The sequence below is a fragment of the Pinus tabuliformis genome, chromosome 1_1 (assembly GCF_031772625.1).
Source record: "Pinus tabuliformis cultivar Carrire ecotype Pingquan chromosome 1_1, CPIR1, whole genome shotgun sequence".
Lineage (NCBI taxonomy): Eukaryota > Viridiplantae > Streptophyta > Pinopsida > Pinales > Pinaceae > Pinus > Pinus tabuliformis.
The window spans coordinates 673,940,769-673,952,233 of NC_142297.1; the positions used below are offsets into that span (position 1 = coordinate 673,940,769).

Consider the following 11,465-nt stretch of genomic DNA (forward strand, 5'->3'; position numbering starts at 1 on the left):
TTCTTAATGGTCACTCTGTCAGCCCACAGTGCATACTTGAGCTTGGAATCCCAATTCTTCTTATTGTCCTCCAGCAACTTCTTAATTATCCTTATCAGGCTTTTATTTGAAGATTCTGCTAGACCATTGCCTTGTGGATAATATGAGGTGGAATGAACCAGTTTAATACCCATTGAATCACACATTTCCACCAATTCCTTTGCCCTGAAGGCTGCTGCATTTTTTGTGACTAATTTATGTGGACAACCAAATCTGCTGAAGATATTATCTGTCAAAAACTTCATGACCACATTATGATCAGCCACCCTGGTAAGGACTGCTTCAATCCACTTAGTGAAATAATCAGTGGCTACTAATATCCATCTGTGTTGGCCACTGGAATGTGGATTGATTTCTCCAATGAAATCCAAGCCCCACTGTTGAAAAGGTCCCTTTGCATGAATTGGTTTTAGGGGCAGGGACTTCAATTGCTGCTTTCCTTCAAATCTTTGGCACCTGTCACAAGATTTAACAAAAGAAAATACATCAGAAAATAAAGTGGGCCAATAGTACCCAGCTTTGAGAATCTTATGGGCAGTGGTTTTTCAGTAATGGTGCCCTCCACACATGCTAGAATGAAATTGTTGCATGACTTCTTTTGACTGTTCTTTGTCCAAACACCTCAAAAGCACTCCAGATGGATCCCTCCAGTAGAGCAGATTTTCATTGATGCAATATTTAGCTGCCCTAAGCTTTATAGTTCTAGCTTGACTTTGAGTAAATCCTAAAGGGATTTCTAGCTTCAATAAGAAATTAATTATTGCAGAATACCAATTACAAGAAGCTAGTTTCTCGGCCACTGACTGCTTTCTGTCCGGTTCAACTGCTTCCTCTTCTTCTGCCTGACCATTTTCTGCAATTACAGGAAATCAATATCTAAAGATCTGCAATTTTCTTCAGCCAACAATCTGGAAAGACCCTGACCTCTGACCAGCTTGGTGGGCTTCAGTTCTATATTAAATTCAATCAATTTTGCAATCCATTTAGCCCTTCTTCCATCAGCATCAGGTTGTGTCAGGACATCTTTTATTGCAGTAGAGGGTACATATGCAATTATCTTGGAATGTAAGATATAAACTCTGAAAGCTTTCAAGGATTTGATAAGGGCATATGCTTGTTTTTCAATAATATCATACCTCAATTCAGCATCCCTCAAGTTCTTGCTGAAAAATGCTACTGGATGTTCTGAACCTTCTTCATCTACCTGCAATAAAACTGCTGCAATGGTGTCTTCAGAGGCAAATGAAAATATATGGAACTCCTTGCTGTAATCTGGACTTATTAATGTGGGAGCCTCCATAATGGCCTTTTTAATAGACTCAAATGATTTTCTTGTTGCATCAGTCCACCTGACCTCTGCTCCTTTCTTCAACATGGAGGTAATATGCTTCACCAATTCTGCAAAATTTGGAATAAACCTCCTTACAAAATTAATTTTTCCCAGAAAGGATTGGATATCCTTCTTTGATCTTGGGACAAACAAAGTCTATATTGCTTTTACTCTTTCTGGATCAATCTGAACACCTGCAGCATACACAATATGTCCTAACAGCTTGCCTTCTTCTAAAGCAAATTGAGATTTTTTAGGATTGACTAAAATTCCAAACCTTCTGCACTTCAGAAACACTTTTTTCAAATGCTGCAAATGATTTTGATGGCTACTGGAGTATACTGTTATGTCATCAAGATAGATAAGGACAAACTTATCCTTCTCTTCTACAAATGCTATATCCATAACTCTCTGAAAGGTGGCCCCAACATTCATCAGTCCAAAAGGCATCTTGGCATACATAAAAGTACCCCAAGGAGTGGTGAATGCAGTCTTCTCTTGATCAACTGGATGCACAACAATCTAATTAAAGCCTGAAAAACCATCCAAGAAAGACATTACTTTGGCTCTTGAGACTTTCCGCAACAAATGCTCCATCTTTGGTAGGGGATAATTATCTTTCTTCGAGCACTTGTTCAAATTTCTGAAATCAACACACAGTCTGATTTCTCCACTCTTCTTCCTCACTACCACTAAATTGGCTACCCATTTGAAATATCTAAGAGGAACTATAATCTTGGCAGCCAGCAATTTTTTAATTTCTTTTTCAATTAGAGGAAGAAGCATAGGATTTATTGGTCTCAGCTTCTGTTTGAAAGGAATAGTGTCTTTCTCCAGAGGTATTTTATGCTAGATTATGTTCTTATCATACGTTTTCAGATCACTATATTCCCAGGCAAACACATCAGCAAATTGCTTCATTAATTTGCAATATTCAAAACTTTGGTCAGCTGATAAATGAGTGGACAAATTTATGTATCTAGGCTGACTTGGACTTCCTATATCATGCTTACAAACTTCAGATTGGTCTTCTTTTTGGGAAGCCTTGTAAGGCACATCATTTTGGTCAAATAGTCTTTTAAGAGGAATTATACCCTTAGGAATATGATTGTTGGGAAGCTGGACAATGCTTTCTTTACCAATTTTATTTCTAAGCTGGGACTGGGGGTTTCTTGCAAGGCTTCATTTTCTTGATCAATTTGCATTTCAAAAAATTCATCAATGACTTGAAGAAACCTATTTATCTCATCATCATCTTAAAAAACCTTCCAATGCTGGACATTATCAGGCAAGGATGGTCTATACTTCATTTGGACTTCATAAACTAGTCTGGGAGGAATAGGAGGGATAAATAGACGAGCAGAAACAACAATGGAATCAACAAGCTAATTTTTGGCTCTAGGAATATATGAAATACAGAAATAATCAAAAGAATGTCTGATTCTCCATACCTCATCTCTGTATGCTTTCAACCTTGGGTGCTTTGCCTGAAATGTTTTATTTACTTGCTGAATGATCAGATCAGCATCTCCAAACACTTTTATGCTTCTAATTCCTCTGTCTTTTGCTGCATTAAGGCCCAATAGCAGAGCTTCATACTCTACTATATTGTTTGTGACTTGAAAAACCAACTTAAAAGACAACTGAATGCTTTCTTGTTTTGGAGATACTAGCACCACCCCTGCTCCTGCAGTCTCCCTAGAACACGCCCCATCAAAGAACATCTCCCAAACCTGACTTCCTTGCTCTTCCTCGGCCTGATTTGTTGGTTTCCTGATATGCATTGAGGCCTTCTGAGATTCTTCCATTTGGAGAATACATGCTCCAAAATCAGTGTCCACTGCATATATGGGATGATTGGTTGGGTTCTTCTCATCACTGATGATGTATGCCAACGGTGCTTCTTTGTATAATCTCCTGCTTTCTCCACCAAAGACTGGGACAGTGGCATAAGATAGATCATTCTGTAATGTCCCACCTAGTCTCTTAATCCATCCTCTGGACAACAGCATGCCAAACTTAGGAGGGACATATGCTACCATAATATCCATCATCATAGTCTTCATGGGCAGCTGAGTTAGATTAATGGCCAGATCTTTAATCAATCCCAGACATTTTACTTTCCTTGGATCAAATGAGAATAAATCATGATAGGGTCTGGTGATATCAAGGCCTAACTCTTCCATGACAGCTTTAGGCATTAGATTGTGGCTGGCCCCTGTGTCTAGCAGGCAATTATGGAGGATTTTGACATGAATAGTTAAGGAGACATAAAAAGATGGAGAATTATTATCAGCAGGTTCAATCATAGGGCTGAGCACAATGGCAGGCTTGTCATCTTGCAGATTGACAGAATCAGTGGAGGTTTGTGTAATTTTTAGCTTAAGGGCCTCAAGGATAGGTTTTCTAAATACTTCACTCTTTACCAACTCTACCAGAGGCACAGATATTTTCAATTTCTGAACTTTTGACTCAAAGTTGAAAGAAGAAGATAACTTATCAGAACTTTTTACCTCTTGAACTGGAGCTTTGAGGATGACTGGATCAGCTGCTGGTCTTCTCTACCTGATATTTTGTGACTCTGTTTGGACAACAGCTCTTTGGGCAGGATTCTCTTTGACAATTTTTACAGTTGACCTCATATTATATCTCTGCTGGTCCCCAGTTTGTAGAACAATTTCTCTGTCCCATTCTTAACTTATTTGGTCCTGCAGCAAAGATTCTTCATAAGCAACTAATGTCAAAAATGCAGCACTGCCTTTATCTTCCATGCAGTGAATTTCATCCTCATCTTCAAATTGTTCCTCCTCCATGACTAAATTTTGGAAAGGAGCTTTAACTTTCTAATCTTCTTTTGATTCTTCACCCCTCTGAATAATTTGTAACTGTTCATTTGCTCTTCTAAATGGAATGGGATTTCTTGGAGCAAATGTAATCTGTTGCCTTGTCTTCCCTGAATTCTGCTCAACCTTTAGCTTAGATATTTCAGTAGCCAATGACTATCATCTTAGTCATTTTGTCTAATTTAGGCTCTAAAGATGATGTAGAGGAGGTTGAAGCTTGACCTCTCTGCCTCCTTGTGTCAACTTGACTTTTGAGCTTTTCTGCAGCCATGATATTAGACTCTACCTCTAGTGTTGCATCCTACATATCAGCTAGAGTAGCACATCTTCTTTCTCTCAATAACAAGCAGAAATCAGAGTCAAAAGCATTGGCATAAGTGAGTTTGGCAGAGGTGGGGGTAGGCTTTACCTCGGTTGGTATCTTACTATACATACGATTGAATATTTTATTAAAATCAGGCAATGATTCCCCATTTTCCCTCTTCAGATTACCAAACTCATTATGATAATACAACAAGTCCTTTTTATCTCCCCAAATGCTTCATCTAATGCTTCAATATCAACAATAGATCTAGGGGCTAGTTCCCTGAACCACTTCCTGGCCTCTCCATCAAGGCTCTGGACAAAAACTCTCATCCACACATCATTTTCACTTATATCTAATTTATCAGCATAACTGTAGAAGGCTTCAAGGTGTTCTTCTGTTGTTACTCCCTCCATGCCAGTGAACTTAGGCATATATTTCTGATATTCTCCCACAGGCATGGGATTCAAAGGGACAGGAAAGACCAAAGGTCCATATCTAGCAACAACAATTCTTTCTATCTTCGTGGGTGCTTGCTGTCCTGCCATGATTGGGATATGTGGAAGAATACTGGTAGCTTGAATGGTAGGAAGTAATGTGATGGATGGCAGAGACAAAGGGATGTTTTGGACTATATGGAAAACTTTCTTTGGACTGAGATTCAAAGGGGAACTAACTGCACAAGGGGCTGAATTAATCTCTGAAGGAGTTTCCCTATTAACAGAGTTGAGCTTTAAATCTTCAAAAAGAATATCTTCAGCTATAACTTTATCTTTCAGAGATGCATGAGATTTCTTAGGCTTACCTGATCCTGATGCCCCTTTCTGTGATGCATTCTTTGATTTGACAGTGCTCTTAGGGTCAGGCATTGGTTCAGCTGGTGATTTCTGTGGATTTCTGCGAGTATGTCTCACAAACTGAGCTAGAACTTCAATGTGGAGTCGCCAAAGGTTGGTCTTCCTCCAGTGGAGTCGCCAGATAGATGATTACAACCAGAAATGTGCCCAGACCTTGTCTATCATCAAAATCTGGAACTGTGTCATTCTCCCAGGGAAGCTGAGCTTCAATCTCCTCTCCCCGACAACAGCGCCAATTAATGTTATCACCCCAAGAAACTCTCCTAGGTTGTATATCAGAGATGCTCGGGAACATTACAAACTCAACAAAAATGTTGGAAAATGGTGGATGAATGGAAGAAATGATGCATATTCAAGCCAGATAACCACTTCTACTATGCTTAACCCCAGACATGGGTGAACACCCCCAGACTACAAGGCTTTAGACCACCAATTACTCACAGTTTAAGGAATAGGTGAACATGGAGAATACTAACCACACCAGCAGATGCACAAGACCTTGTGATGGCTAGCTACAACTAGTAAGGAGGTCTGTAAATCTATTTCCTAATGCATAGACAGGATGATAGCTCTCTAGCATTAAAATAACAAAAACCTGCATACAAATTCAATGATACATACTAGATTCTAACACAAAGGTGGGATGACAGCCCATCTAATGCTAAACATCAAGAGCACATGAAAAATGCATAATAGGCACAACCTGGAACAAAGAAGAAGAAGTGGAAAGTGAGCAATTAACAACAAAAGAAGCTTGCATTAACTGAAAATGAAGACCAGAAGCTGCAGGTATCACAGTAGTTACAGTCTCCAGAAGTTGAACTTTACATCAAAATAACATTCATCAACCCTCATTGCATCTTGCTTTTGGGTATATATAGAGTTTGTTTACAAAATTTCTCTGCTATGCTATGCGTGGAGGGGTCATAACTGACCACCAACCACATTTACAATCAGATATGGGTCTCTGCTGCAAATTGTGTGTTTTAATGAACAAAATCGACCTTTCTGGTACTCTGTTGCACTTGAAAAACCAATGGAGTACTGAATGAATAAACTTCAATAACTGTTGGAGGCGTTTAACTGCTCGAGGTTGTACTTTCCTTCCTGGTCGTGTTGTCTCTTGAATGAGGTAGTTGAAGATTTAACTGTGAAGAGCGCTGGTGGGTGATTGCCTTCTTCCCTCGGATGCACAGGACAGACTAAGAACACGTAACTGCATGGGGAATGAATGGAGGGCAGGGAATGAATATTGGTCGTTGGATGCAACTGATGGATGGTTGAGATCTGATGGTGGGAGGCGATGGGAAGACGGGTAGGCACAATTGGTTATAAGCCATCGAATCTGACAGATTGGGCGGCGGAGAACGAATCACGTGGGCTATCGGAAGGTAAATGTGCGGGGAGACTATAGGCTGTTGGATCTCAGCATATGAACGACGGGGAATGGTTCATGGATGATATCGAGAAAGAACAGCGACAGAGAAACGAGAGCTGTCAGATTAGGGAGCAACGAATCCAACGGTCATCGCAAGAGAAAGGTGTGCGGTCGTTAATGGGCGGGGGACGTACATGTGGGCGGTAAGCGGTTTCCCCGCACTGCTCACGGGAGGTGGGCGGTTTTCGTATGCGGAGGAGCGATCCAGTATAATAGCGACGCGTGGCAGATGGGATGGTGGGGAAACCGCTTTCCCCGCGGGCTATCAAACGTGCAACTTGCAGTGGCGGGAGTAGCGTATATCGTCAGATCGCGGCGGGGTAAGATCGGACGACGCGGAGTGAAATGCACGGATTTACATTGATTTGACGAGAAAGGGGCGGTACATGCGTGCAGTCACGAGAAAATGGTCGCATGGGTTTAGACTTTAGCACTGAGGGGCTTTGGCCGAAAATGGGTTTACACAAGGTTTTGGAAGAAAATAGAGATAAAGGGGTTACGAGGGTGTAAAGCAAACAAAGGTGAGAGGATGAAATAAACTGCTGATAGCTCCCTCTTTGTAAAGACACATGACCATGATAGTCATTTGGTCCTCCAAACACATAAATGTATAGCAGAGCTAACAGGAACTAATACACCTAAGCAAGGTTTTAGGATACAAAACCACTCTGCATTTATGTACTTATTATTATCATTATCTCCCGTTGAAAGACCTTCAAATTCCAAAATGCCAACAAGTCGCTTCTTGTTCCCTAAGAAAGACGAATATCACTATGGTTTTACCTGACGCTTTTTCTTCCCAAGAAAGAAGTAGCTCACTCAGGTTATCCCTAAATTAGATAAACACTTTATCTCTGTGTTGCATGCATTAAAACAATAAAAAGATTTCAAAAAATGGCATGGCAACAGGAGACAAGAACAACAAGGGAAAATGGGGCATTCATGCATGATATTACATATCTTACCCCTAAACATAATCTTTGGTCATTGCTTACCTTACAGTCGAGGAGCAAACCCAAATCTATTTCGCAGGCCGCTGTTCCTATTGCTCTGCTCCCCACTTCTATGGCTCCCTTCCCTTTCCTTTCATAGGCCCAAAATGAGAATCGAAAATTTATTTTCCACAATGATAGAAAATGGAAGAACTGAGAATAACAAAAAACAAAAATCATAAAAATAATCAAAGATTAACTGAGTACCTTAAGGAAACACTGAAGCTGAGAGCATTTTATCACATGTGATGCCTGCCTATACTCTGATGGTGTGTTTCGAGTCGAGGGGGTTATCGATATGTCTGCAGTTTCGGCGGATGCTATATGATTGATGCTAGACTAATTGGAGTTGCTTTGATGCCCACCATTGAAGTTCCAGTTCCACCACCGCTTGAAGCAAGGAAAGATCTAGGGCTGGGCCAAGAATACCATGACAGGATACAAAGAGTTGAGAGACAAATTTTTACTGTAATTAGAGAAGTCCAGTAGCCTTCTGATGCTCTCCAGACCAAAAAACAAAACCAATTACATTTGTACAATATTCTTTCTGCTAAGAAGCCTCCTCTTTGAAATAGGAGACAACAAAGCCTCTATCAAAATAGTATCTTCGATTAAAGAATAACAAAACAATGATGAGTTGTAAACTGGAAAACTCAGTAGCATCGCTAAAGTGTAAATAATAAAAATAGTTCACAGTAGAGAAATCATAGATTTCCATGTCCTAAAGAGCTCATCTACGAAAAATGGTTCTAAACATTACTGTCAGCGAGTGGCCTACCACGACCCATGGTAAAACCTCGAGTTCCATCTAGCATTCTTGGTCCTGGAGGTTGCTTGACCACAACTTCACTGCTACTAGAACTGCTAGTTGATGCTGAGCCAATTGGATGGCCACGCCCATTACCATGATACTGCCCACACCCACGAGCCTTCCCTTGTCCCTGTCCCCTGCCTTTTCTTCCTCCATTTATTTCATTTGGGTGATGCACGTCTCCCTCAAACTCATCATGTCAGTCTGAATGTTGTGCAGTAACTTTCAATTGCTTATCATTTCCTGTGTTAGATGTGTTGTTCGCATCTTCCTCTTCACCATGTACATCAACATTATCCAATTTTCATCCCTTTTTTTGGTGTCCATATCCACCCATCCGCTTTAAAAGTAGTTGCACTCGAAGGACACTTCTCCAGTTTCATCCATCATTTAGATCAACAACGACTTTATCAACTTGTTCAACAATCTCATACTGCACAATTGCATGCAACTAGCTACTAAAAAACATATCATTCATGTGGGCCTTCATTGAAACTTGGCCCAAATCATATCTTTGAGGTTGGAAAACACACACAAGTTTTACATTGCCAACAACACCAAAAAGTTTCTCTAGATTTTGGATAGAGTAATCATTGGGCAGATTTTTTGCAACAATAGTGCAGGACTGCACCTCCTTAATGTCAGTATCTGTCAACGAGTGAAGTCGCCTCACTTTATTGCCATCTTCCTTTAAAACCCGTTGTGGAGATGTCCTCAATGCAACTGCCACCAACGAATAATTGCTAATAAGGCTTTTTATTTTCTTGAAAGATGCCACAACTGTAAGAACTCAAATAGAACTCACTAAAATAGAACTCAACTTATTTCATAGCCTTTTGTCTCAATTCCTCAGTGAGAATGACCTTTGAGAAATGAGTGGGGGAGGTTGCACTCTCCACTTCAGACGCCAAGACCTCCTACTCAAAAAAATGCTCTAGCAGTGGATGTTTAGTAAAGCTTGGCAGAATTGATCCTTCAACATGAACGACAATTTGTGCTTTGAGAACAAACAAGAGAGATTCAACGTTAAGCTTGTTTGATGACAAGTTTTTCTAAAAAACAGCTGACAAAGACAAAAATGACAACGAGATTTTTTAAAGAGCAGTCGATGAAGAGGACGATGACACCTTTTTGCTCGCGTTCAAGTTCTTAGAACATTTCCACAGGAGATCGTCATCCATTGGGGTTTCAACCAAAGAAACTTCTTCATGGATTTCCATGGGTTTCGTATTGATGGAGGGTTAATTTTCAGAGGTTTTTGAGTCGTCTATCATTGGCTCCACCATGGATCACGTGTAAAAAAACCGCAGATGCTTCACAACGAGTTTAGAGACAAATCTAGGAAAACAGGTTTACAATTTAGGGAAATACGAATAAAGTGTGGAGACTCGTGTAGCTTCTCTTGGATGTTGCATTCAATATCCTAATGAATAAGTACATCACCATCCATAACCTGACTGTCTCACTTGTAGAACCATGCATTGAATACAAACAGAGGTTGCATTGAATACAAACATTGTTGACCCTATGCATTGGGGATTGGAGCCATGGTAGTGATGGTGTGCCATCATCACCACCTTGGAAACCCAAAAACCTAAAGTTAAACTATGCAGAAAACGAAATTAAAAAAAAAAATGTGTATAGGGTTCAAATTAATACCAAAATATTGTCACTAAATGTCACTAATAGTGACAACAAAAAAATAAAAATAAAAAATAAATATAAATATTTCTATCTAATCTCATATCGTACATACACAATGTATAAGGTGGGAAAATGGTATACCAAGTTTTTGTTTAAGTAACCCAAATAAAATGCAAAAATGTATTTTATTGTACCATTTAAAAATTATATATTAATTTATTTCAACTAAAAATAAATATCAATATAGTTATATAAATTAAATGGTTAGTAGATGTTGATAAACATTAAAACACTTATTTCATTATATATCTCAAGTTGCCAAAAAAAAAAACAAAAAACAGAAAAAAAAAATCATAAAAATTAATAAAATTCCAATTATTATTATTATTATCAATGATAAAAATAATCAATATAAAAGTTCAACATATAACTTTTAAACAAAAAAGGTAACAAAATTATTAAACATAAAGATTCATCTTCACTTTATCATGAATTTTTTAATCTATAAATAGGCTTTGTTACAATATCATGGGCCAATACTATGTTTTATCAATACTATATGCTCAAAAAATCATAACTCATTCCATATGACACTTTCTCATATGAACTTGTTTTAAATTAATGAATTTAATTAAAAGTGTAGAAAGAACATGACTATAATTGAGATAAATCTCAACATTTGATTTGTGAATAATAAAAATATTCTATAGAAGTTGAATTCCTACCATCCACTTAATAATTATTGACAATTAAACCATCCTAGATCCATCTTAACTCCGAATCAACTAAGAAGGATCAAATCTCTTTTCAATCTAAAAGAGGTTTTCATCTCAAGAGATTTGATCCCTCTTGGCCTTTGGTAGATGCAAAGTTAAGATAGATCTAAGCCGTTTAACTTCCCCTCTTGAATAAGCTATATTCCAAATGAATATCATGGGTTCTCAATTCCATGGGTCAATTTTATTTATATTAATAATTTATTTTTATAAGGTTATTTTTATTTTATTTTGTCGAATTTAAAAGGTTTACATTACATTAATGTTTTTTATTGAATTATTATGTCACTGAAGGTGACATATAGTATCGGGTTGGAGCTATTAATTTCGACTGTACTTGTGAATTTTTTTTATTTTTATAAAGTGCACCTTGGGCTTTATATGAGATTTTTGGGTTGGCGTCACTACGTCGCCACATCTCGGCTCCGTTA

At 38.6% G+C, this 11,465-nt stretch overlaps 1 pseudogene; it reads right to left on the bottom strand.

The window, feature by feature from the left end:
• Positions 1-8,533: 8,533 nt before the first annotated feature.
• On the bottom strand, positions 8,534-9,900 carry LOC149215208 (la-related protein 6B-like; annotated as a pseudogene).
• Positions 9,901-11,465: the final 1,565 nt, after the last annotated feature.